Source organism: Triticum urartu, chromosome 3A (genome assembly GCF_056163025.1).
Source record: "Triticum urartu cultivar PI428250 chromosome 3A, HENAU_Tu73, whole genome shotgun sequence".
In the NCBI taxonomy this organism is placed as follows: domain Eukaryota; kingdom Viridiplantae; phylum Streptophyta; class Magnoliopsida; order Poales; family Poaceae; genus Triticum; species Triticum urartu.
Window position 1 is genome coordinate 317,918,880 of NC_141875.1, and position 11,425 is coordinate 317,930,304.

Consider the following 11,425-nt stretch of genomic DNA (forward strand, 5'->3'; position numbering starts at 1 on the left):
GCCATGGCACCATGCCAGGCGTCATGTTTTTTAAGCATTTATTTCATTTTTTATAGTTGAAAACCCAACAAACAGACATTTGTGGTTGACTATTGCCACACATTTCATCAAAATATCTATCCATTCCTTGTAAAAGGCATGATAATTTACTAAATGGCCCGAGCATGGTTTTCTTGGCCGTTCTGGTGGACCCTTTCATGCATCAATTGTTTGAAATTGAATTATGCGCATTAATGCCTAGGAAATGCACATAATCCTCTAAATATGGAAAATGAACCCGGAAAAGTGCCAAATTTGAACACGGTGATTTGTAGGTTGTATGTTCATCGTAGAAAAAACTTGTGGACAAAGGACAAAGGAAATTTGGAGCCCCCTTCACTCTTGGTGATTTCCCCCTTGAAACCATGAAACTTCCTCGGTGATGGTTCGATTTATGAAAGGCGTGCATCATGACATAAGGGAAACATTCTCCAATTTTAACCAGGGCATGGTGAGGCCATACCATGGCACCAAGCCAGGCTTCATGTTTTCCAACCATGTGTTTCATTTTTGTATAGTTGTTAACCGAGTAAACGACGCGTTTATGGTTGACTATTGCCCCACATTTCCTTGAAATATCTGCCCATTCCTTGTAAAAGGCATGAGAATGTGCTAAATAACACGAGCACTGTTTTCCAGACCATTTTGGTGCACCTTTTCATGCACCGATTGTTTGAATTTGAATTATGTCCATTAATGCCTAGAAAATGCACATAATCCCTTAAATATGGTAACTGAGCCCGGAAAAATGCGAAATTTGAACACGGTGATTTGCAGGGTGTATGTTCGTCGTAGAAAAAAACTCCAGGGCAAAGAACGAAGAAAATTTGGATTCCCCTTCAATCTTGAGGATTTCCCTTTCGAAAGCATGGATCTTCCTCGGTGATCGTTCAATTTATGAAGGGCGTGCATGACAACATAAGCCAAACCTTCTCAAATTTTTACCAAGGCATACCATGGCACCATGCCCGCGTCATGCTTTTTAAGCATTTATTTCATTTTTATAGTTGAAAACCCAAAAATGGACATTTGTGGTTGACTATTGCCACACATTTCATCGAAATATCTGTCCATTCCTTGTAAAAGGCATGAGAATTTACTAAATGGCACGAGCATGGTTTTCTAGGCCGTTCTTGTGGACCCTTTCATGCATCGCTTGTTTGAACTTGAATTATGTGCATTGATGCCTAGGAAATGCAGAGAATCCCCTAAATATGGCAAATGAACACGGAAAAGTGCCAAATTTGAACACGGTGGTTTGCAGGTTGTATGTTCATCGTAGAAAAAAATCATGGACAAAGGACAAAGGAAATTTGGAACCCCCTTCAATCTTGGTGATTTCCCCCTTGAAACCATGAAACTTCCTCGGTGATGGTTCGTATGAAAGGCACGCATCACGACATAAGGAAAACATTCTCCAATTTTTACCAGGGCATGGTGAGGCCATACCATGGCACCAAGCGAGGCGTCATGTTTTCCAACCATGTGATTCATTTTTTGTATAGTTGTTAACTGAGTAAACGACGCGTTTATGGTTGACTATTGCCACACATTTCCTTGAAATATCTTCCCATTCTTGTAAAACGCATGAGAATGTGGTAAATAACACGAGCATGGTTTTCCAGACCGTTATTGTGAACCTTTTCATGCACCGATTGTTCGAATTTGAATTATGTCCATTAATGCCTAGAAAATGCACATAATCCCCTAAATATTGTAAATGAGCCCGGGAAAAAGTCAAACTTGAACACGTTGCATTTGAGGTGGTATGTTGATCGTTGGAAAAAACTGAATGACAAACTAGGACGGAAATTAGGATTCCGCTTCAATCTTGGTGATTTCCCCTCTCGAATGCATGGAACTTCCTCGGTGATGGTTCAATTTATGAAGGGCACGCATGATGACATAAGCCAAACCTTCTCAAATTTTTACCAGGGCATGGTCAGGTCATACCATGGCACCATGCCAGGCGTCATGTTTTTAAGCATTTATTTCATTTTTTATAGTTGAAAACCCAACAAACAGACATTTGTGGTTGACTATTGCCACACATTTCATCGAAATATCTGTCCATTCCTTGTAAAAGGCATGAGAATTTATTAAATGGCACGAGCATGGTTTTCTGGGCCGTTCTTGTGGACCCTTTCATGCATCAATTTTTTGAACTTGAATTATGCGCATTAATGCCTAGGAAATGCACAGAATCCCCTAAATATGGCAAATGAACCCGGAAAAGTGCCAAATTTGAACACCGTGATTTGCAGGTTGTATGTTCATCGTAGAAAAAACTCGTGGACAACGGACAAAGGAAATTTGGAACCCCCCTTCAATCTTGGTGATTTCCCCCTTGAAACCATGAAACTTCCTTGGTGATGGTTTGATTTATGAAAGGCGCGCATCACGACATAAGGAAAACATTCTCCAATTTTTACCAGGGCATGGTGAGGCCATACCATGGCACCAAGCCAGAGTTGTTAACCGAGTAAACGACGCATTTATGGTTGACTATTGCCACACATTTCCTTGAAATATCTTCCCATTCCTTGTAGAAGGCATGAGAATGTGGTAAATAACACGAGCATGGTTTTCCAGACCGTTATTGTGCACCTTTTCATGCACCGATTGTTCCAATTTGAATTATGTCCATTAATGCCTAGAAAATGCACATAATCCCCTACATATTGTAAATGAGCCCGGGAAAATGTGAAATTTTAACAAGTTGCATTTGAGGTGGTATGTTGGTCGTTGGAAAAAACTGAATGACAAACTAGGACGGAAATTAGGATTCCGCTTCAATCTTGGTGATTTCCCCTCTCAAAAGCAAGGAACTTCCTCGGTGATGGTTCGATTTATGAAGGGCGCGCATGATGACATAAGCCAAACCTTCTCAAATTTTTACCAGGGCATGGTGAGGTCATACCATGGCACCATGCCAGGCGTCATGTTTTTTAAGCATTTATTTCATTTTTTATAGTTGAAAACCCAACAAACAGACATTTGTGGTTGACTATTGCCACACATTTCATCGAAATATCTGTCCATTCCTTGTAAAAGGCATGAGAATTTACTAAATGGAACGAGCATGGTTTTCTAGGCCGTTCTTGTGGACCCTTTCATGCATCGATTGTTAGAACATGAATTATGTGCATTAATGCCTAGGAAATGCACATAATCCTCTAAATATGGCAAATGAACCTAGAAAAGTGCCAAATTTGAACACGGTGATTTCCAGGTTGTATGCTCATCATAGAAAAAAACTCGTGGACAAAGGACAAAGGACAAAGGAAATTTGGATCCCCCTTCAATCTTGGTGATTTCCCCCTCGAAACCATGAAACTTCCTCGGATGATGGTTCATTTTATGAAAGGCGCGCATCACGACATAAGGAAAACATTCTCCAATTTTTACCAGGAGCATGGTGAGGCCATACCATGGCACCACACCAGGCATCTTGTTTTCCAACCATGTGTTTCATTTTTTATAGCACGAGCATGGTTTTCCAAACCGTTCTTGTGCACCTTTTCATGCACTAATTGTTTGAATTTGAATTATGTGCATAATTAATGCCTAGAAAATGCACACAATCCCCTAAATATGGTAAATGAGTTCGGAAAAATGTCAAATTTGAACACGTTTCATTTGAGGCGGTATGTTGATCGTTGGAAAAAAACTGAAAGACAAACTAGGACGGAAATTTGGATTCCCCTTCAATCTTGGTGATTTCCCTCTCGAAAGGATTGAACTTCCTCGGTGATGGTTCGATTGATGAAGGGCGTGCATGATGATATAAATCAAACCTTCTCAGCTTTTAACCAGGGAACAGTGAGGCCATACCATGGCACCATGCCAGCCATCATGTTTTTCAAGCACATATTTCATTGTTCTATAGTTGATAACCCAATAAATGACGCGTTTGTGGTTGACTCCATTGAAATCTCTGCCCATTCCTTGTACAAGGCTTGAGAAATTACTAAATACCACGAGTATGGTTTTTCCAGACCGTTCTTGTGCACCCTTTCATGCACCAATTGTTTGAATTTGAATTACGTGCATTAATGCCTACAAAATGCACATAATCCCCTAAATATTGTAAATGAACCCAGGAAAGTGTCAAATTTGAACACAGTGATTAGCAGGGTTTTTGTTCATCATAGAAAAAAAACTCATGGATGAAAGACAAAAGAAATTTGTATTCCCATTCAATCTCGGTGATTTACTATCGCACACGGTTCATCTCCGTCGCCTTTGCGAACCGTGTGTGTTCACTCACACATGAAAAAGGAAAAGAAAACCCTCACCCACTTCGTCCCCACTCACTCGCCGCGGACTCCTCCGCAGCTCTGCACCCTAAGCTCGACGGCTGTTGGCGGCAGTAGGTCGCAGGCCAAACGGCACCGGATTTTGCCTCCACCGCTTTCCGCCACCTATCTGCACTGACATTCTAGACTCTCGTCGACTGGGGTTTTCTGCGGGATTGGGCCAGGGATTTTTCTCATGGAGAAGGTAATCAACTTAATTAGCGAAATATTCACTCATCTCTTATCACAGTCCATCCGTCGTTGTTAATCAACCGATGGAAATCGCCATGGAATCATTTTTGTTCTAGCTGATTCGTGGGTGTTCATTCATGTGTGCACAGTGCGAGCACAAATCGGGCAACTATGGTCATGGCCAGTCGGAAACAAAGTTCTATCTCACCATTCTGGATGACTTCAGGGAGCGCTCAGTATGTTCAATCTCAACCTACCACGGTCCGCATGGCCTAAATTTGTGAACATAACTCTGTTGCTACATTATCCATATATTTGCATCAAATCTTTGTTACATTATCTATTTTTTATTCTATATTTTTATACTTTGCTTGCATCTGTATATGGATATGTTCTATCAGTTACTCCCATATTTGCATCTTGCTCGGTTATTTTAATATATCTAATTTACGATCTTAATTTTCATTTGAAGCAGTACATCCCTTGCTTTGCAAGAATAGGAGTAGAAGGAAATCTTGGGATTTACTTTAGTGATGACTCCCAGGATGTCATATTGACAACACAACATGGGTTTACAATGACGGTTAGCGTAAAACTTGATAAAGATGGTCACTCCTATTTTAATGCGGACCTTTGGAGAAAAATGTCTAAGTGTTATGAACTGAAAGCTGGCAATAAAATTCTAGTGCGTGCACCACAACCTGGTCTAATTAACATGGATGCTTACTTCCCCAACGTCATCAGCCGATCAAAGTCTGATCGAGGTTAGTGTCCTTTCAACACTCTCCATGCTGTCATATTACTATTTAAGCAACTAATTGATCACTATTTAAGCAACCAATGGTGATATCATATTCTGACTCCGTTCCTAGGCAGTAACAAATTATGTTTACCAATTTATGCACATTATATATTCTTCTGCCATGTTCTGAATAAATAATACATTTCCACCTTTTAAGTAGGATATGTTGGATGCATAGTGAATGATCTGTACGTTACTAAGCGTACCAAATTTCGCTGGAAGGACTTGAAGCATGTCATAAACTTTGTTGATAATCTGACAAAGATAGCACAACGTATGAATGCTGGATTTTGGATGGGATTAATTAGACCTATGGTGCACTCACTGAACAAGACCAATTGTGTGCACAAAGCGCTGGTAAAACGTCTTATTTTAATGTTGATGCTCATAAACTATATATATCTTCAACGATATGTTAGAAGTGTTTTTTATTCTACATGTCAACAGAAATTGCCTCCTGTAGCTGTTCCTGGATCAATTTCCTGGCATGGTCAAATTACACTTGTGCCTGCTAATAACGCAAAAGTGATTGCAAGGTACTGCATTTCCCGCAAAAATGTAACCATTCAAATTAACAAGTAATCGCTTCTTGTGGCAATGCATCCATATTGGAAAATTGGAGACACTGTTCTACTCCTGCTCTACCAAGGCACATGAGGGCTCTTCCTTTTCATTGACGAGATGCCGAGTCACCATGATCAAGCTGCTTCCAGTGGATAGTTGTGGTTGTTGGCCCTCAGCCTCTTAAAATGTGCTAGTTGTTACTATATATGTTAAGTATGTAGATATGGACCATATGGTTGTTGGCCCTTAGCCTCTTAAAATGTGATAGTTGTTACTATGTTAAGTATGTAGATATGGAACTTATGGTTGTCAAAATTGTGTTAGGAAGATCCTCCTTTTGTCGAATAGTTTAACCACTATATATATGTTACTCAAATGTTGTTACCCAAGTTCATAAGTTTTCATGGAAAGTATTAGTATCGTACATAGTTCATTAAGTTTAAGCGTGTGCCCGATGTCCAGAAGGCATTTGCATATTAATTGTTCATATTGCAAATTCACACATATGTTCACATAAGGAAACGTATGTGTAACATACTAATCATCGTACACGAGTACTCGCAGACGCATCGTGTGCGATACTCCTATCCACCGCAAGCAACTAGTTTGCATTTTTCAAAGTTTTTTGTACACACAGAATCACACACGAAGGAACTGTATTGACCGTCTGTGTTGTAATTTCTCATCGCAAATAGTTCATTTGAGTCGGCTGTTTGCCACATATCACACACATCTTGTTTACATGACTCGTTTGTGTTCTTTTGTCTCATCGAAAACAGTTCATCCATGTGAACTGTATGCTGCATATCACACACATCTTGTTAAGTTGAATCGAAAACAGTTTGTCCGAATTAATGGTATGTCGTATATCACACACACATTGATATGGCTGCCCGTTTCTGTTGTTCCACCTCATCGCAAACAGTTCGAATGGATTAACCATGTGTCCTGCATCGCACACACATTGTTATGGCCGCCCATTTCTGTTGTTCTGCCTCATCGCAGACAGTTTGAATGGATTAACTGTATGCCCTTCATCGCACACGCAACTAAAACCTGAATCGTGTTTGATGCATACATCATCACAAACCTTTTGCACCTTTTAACGGGTGTTTTTACACCACCGTTTGCGATTATTGTATCACAAACAGTTTCGGCAAAGGGTCTCTGATCGTAGTGTCGCGTTAGCAGTCTCCTGCAGTAGTGAATGCGAATCTTCTGAGATGTCCTGGGCCCTCCGGAAGGATAAACTGGTGAGAGGCGAACGAGCAAGGGGAAACATTTCAGTCAAGGAAAGGAATATGATCAACACCGAAAACTTGAATTGGACCCACCAGCAAGAAAACGAGACGAACAATGATGAACTAGACGAGATTTCATCGGTTGAGACAATTGAGGAAAGACTGAAGAGGCTCTGCACGAATGAAATTGATGCTCGAATAGAGTCTCAGACTCCGAGAATGAAAGGGGTGGGAGGGCGGGTAAAACAAAGGCAACTTGGAACGGGGAACCGACGAATAAGAGAAAATACCAGTTGAAATAAGTGAGGAAAGAATGCAAAGGCTTCGCACGAATAGGATGGATACTCGATTGAGGACTTCGGCTCCAAGAAGAAAAGGGGTGGGCAGGTGGGAAAAGAAAGACAACTTCACATGGGGGAACAACTTCGTTGAGAAAGAACCAAGATCTGATCTTGCAAGGACAAAGAGAGTCGAATCAACTTGACGAGAAAACCACCGGATGAAAAGAGCTGACATCGCAACGAATGAAACTAACTTATCACGCTGATGCGGAGCATCCCAAGGTCATCCCCATGGACCTACCATTGTCTCACCAAGTTCCTAGTGGACCCATGACACGAGCACGTGCAAGAGCTCTCGAAACCGAGGTGACATCTCGCCTCTCACAAGTTCACTTCGATGCACATGAGACATGGCTACTACCTCAAACAAAGACATTATGCATGCTCAGGTATCAAGGAGTTAGCCATGAAGGAGATAAGGAGCAAGGAGAATCAGAAGAAGAAGATGGATGTGAAGAAGAAGAGATGCGGGAGAAGCTACAGGCTCCGGACGACTGACCAAGACCGGACGTCCGACGTTCTCCAGGCTTCGGACGTCCGACCTTCTCCGGACGACCGACACACCCACACCCGAGCCAAAACTATGGATTTCTGAAGCCCTCCGGGCGACCGACGCCCAGACGACCGACCCTGACCGGACGTTCGACCGGAGCACAACCGAGCCGAATCTACGGAAGTCCGAAGAGCATCGGACGTCCGGACCCTCGGGAGCCTTCGGACGACCAGTGACTCCCGGACGTCCGACGCCTGTGTGTTGTTTACATGTTGGGCCGCAGCCCATGTACCCCTTCGCCCACCTAGACTATATATACTCTCCTCCTACCTACGTTTTAGGGTTAGCAAAGTAGTAGCTCATTTAGAGATAGAGCTTTGCTCATCCAGATCGGATCTACTACTTTAAAGAGACCGCGGCCCCTCTTCGGAGAAGATACACATTGGATTCAAGACCTCCTCGCGGAGAAGACCATCAAGACCTCCTCACGGAGAAGAACCGGTTACCCTTTGTATCGTCCTTTGTTGATCGTGGATCTTGTATCTCCTCTCGTGTTTCGAGGATCTAGAATATGTGTGACTACATCTTGTTGGTTTGAGTGATTCTCTCGTGTTTCCCCTCATGTTTCCCCTCGTGTTCTTTGTGTTCTTTGCGGGATCCGCTCCTTTCGTGAAACATCGGCCATCTAGGGATCCACCCTACATCGTCTTGGTATCTAGAGCCACGTTGATCACGATTTCGGAGCCTCCCCGTAGTGTTTCTAGCCATGTTTTTTGTTGATTTTGTCCTAATTCAAAAATTCCCCACAAAAATAGCTCCAAATTGTTTTGTGATTTGTTGGTGTGTTGAAATTTTGTTGGATTTGATCCATGGATTTGCTTTGCCTAGAGTAGATCTAGCTTTTCCACCTTGTCTCCACCTTTTCCATCCACGAAATCGCCCGGATTCGACAAGTTTCGAACTCTCCAGCACGTCCACGAGCTGTTCATCCCGTGCCCGAAAATTGCCCAGGCATCGGACGTCCGACCCTCCGGACGTCCGACGACCGGATGACCGGCCCATCCTGGACGCCCGACGTTCCCTGACGAAACTGAATTTTCTTCAGTTTGGTCACCACCATCGCCCCACTTCCGTATACGCACTCCCACAACCTATACACCATCACCACTTCCGCATACCACCACCATTGCGTACCCGTTTCACACTCCGACACGTTTTCCCATTTCGAGCTTTGAGAATTTGAGTTGCCGTTCCGTGTCCTATTGTGTTTCGGCTATTTTGGTACGGTTCAACATCAACATCACCGCCGCTCATCTTCGCCACGGACGCGTCATCAACAGCGACCACCTCAACTACATCTTGGTATTCGTGCCAACATTTTGACACCATACCGTACGAAAGAAACGGTAACCTCATTTTGGTATTGGATACATCATTCTTGCCATTACATTGATAGCCATCATTGCCTTACTCCTTTGCGTCGCTTACCCATCGAGACTAGCCTTTGAGTATTGCCGGCAATGAGACTTGTGCACATTAGTGATCATACTTCCTATACCATACATACATCATTAGTGCATATCTTGGTATCATCTCTTGTGTCACAAGGTTGTCATCATTGGTGTATATCGTGAAGCATTGCATGAGAAAAGAGCTCAAACAACAAAGAGCCAAACAAGATTTTAAGCAAAAGAGAAAGATAAGCAAAGAGATTTTAAGCAAGAACCATAGCATCATACAACATTAAGATTGTCATACTAGATCATCTTGGATCATATCATCGAAACACCATACATAGAGCATACTTGGGATAGAAGTCGTTACATTTTTGCTTAGTAGGTTGTGCACAAGTCTTCGTATCTGCCTATTGTGCAATCGTGCTAGCGTCTCTCTAGTGTTGTGCAACAAGAGCATTTTTGTGGATTCCACATTTTGGCTCACCCTTGGTTGCATGACCCCACTTATCTCTTTGCGTGTGTGTTTCCGTGTACCTTATATTGCTTGGTCTGCTTGTTGCATTGCAAACATGTGAATCTTTTCCAAAATTATTGAAGCTCACTTACAATTGCATCAAATTTTGTGCCACCATCCTAACCAAGCTCCACCATAAGCTTTTACTTGTGTAGGTGTGAGAAACCGACAAGAATTGGTACCAATTGTGCTATTTCCTTGTTCCACATTGGAGTTATCATTGAGCCACCTTCAACTTCGGTCAAGGTACATTTGGTATACATTCTTCTCTTTCTCCCACTCACATATTTCTGTTGGAATGATGGGTAGGCCAAATACTTCTACCAACCCACTCTTCATTGGACAAGACGACGACATGAACTCCTACGTCACAAAGAGCCACCTCTTTGGTGCACAACGTGCTTTGCATCAAGAGCAACAATCGATGAGTGAATGCATCGACAACCTCGCCACCGACTTGCGACTCTCCGAGCAACGTACAAGGGACTACTTTGACCACAAGCTCGACGATCACAAGCAAGAGAACGATGCACGAATGGACGAGATTCATGCTTTGTTGCTCAACCGCTCTTCTTCCACTTCGTCCTCTTCAAGAAGGAGCCGTTCAAGTCGCCACTCCGACTTCACCCTCTTCGTCTCAAGTACACCGACATCAAACACTCTTCAACGTGCCGCGCGCAACGATCGTCAAGCAAGCCTCAATCCTCTACGCGACACCGACTCTCAAGAGCACCGGCACCGTCCAAACCAATCAGCCTTTGCGCTAGCACGAGAACGACAACGACAATGCCAACATGAAGAGGAAGAGCGAGCACGTCTACACCATGATGCACAAGATGCCGAGGCACAACACCGAGAACAACAACTCCAAGTCACTTGAAGAGCAACGTGCCCTTCAAGATTCGAGTCACGCCGTCGTCGCACGCAATCGCCATCGGCGTGAACAAGAGGAAGCACTTCGCAAAGAAGTTCATGAACGAAGATATCAAGCTCGTGTGCAATGTCAAGCTCAACAAGTACCTCCACAAGCTCGCCAAGAACATGAGGTTCTCCAAGAGCATGAAGACAATGGAAATCCTCCACGACAAGAGCAACATGAGGTTGACAACCCTCCTCACCAAGAGCAACACGAGTTTTCCAATCCTCAACAACATGGGCATCATCATCCCCGACCCAACACAATGAAGAGAAACGCTACGACAAGCTAAAATTCACCATGCCCAAGTTCAATGGAAGCAGCGATCCCGAAGAGTACCTTTCATGGGCATTAAAGGTCGACAAAATCTTCAGCTTGCACAACTATGAAGAAGAGAAGAAGACTGCGATGGCATCCCTTGAGTTCCAAGACTATGTCCTCATTTGGTGGGAACAAGCCATCGAGCGTCGTGGGGAAAGAGGTGAAACACCCATCACTACTTGGGCGCAAATGAAGGATGTCATGAGAGCATGCTTCGTGCCTACTTACTCTAACCGCAACCTCTTCA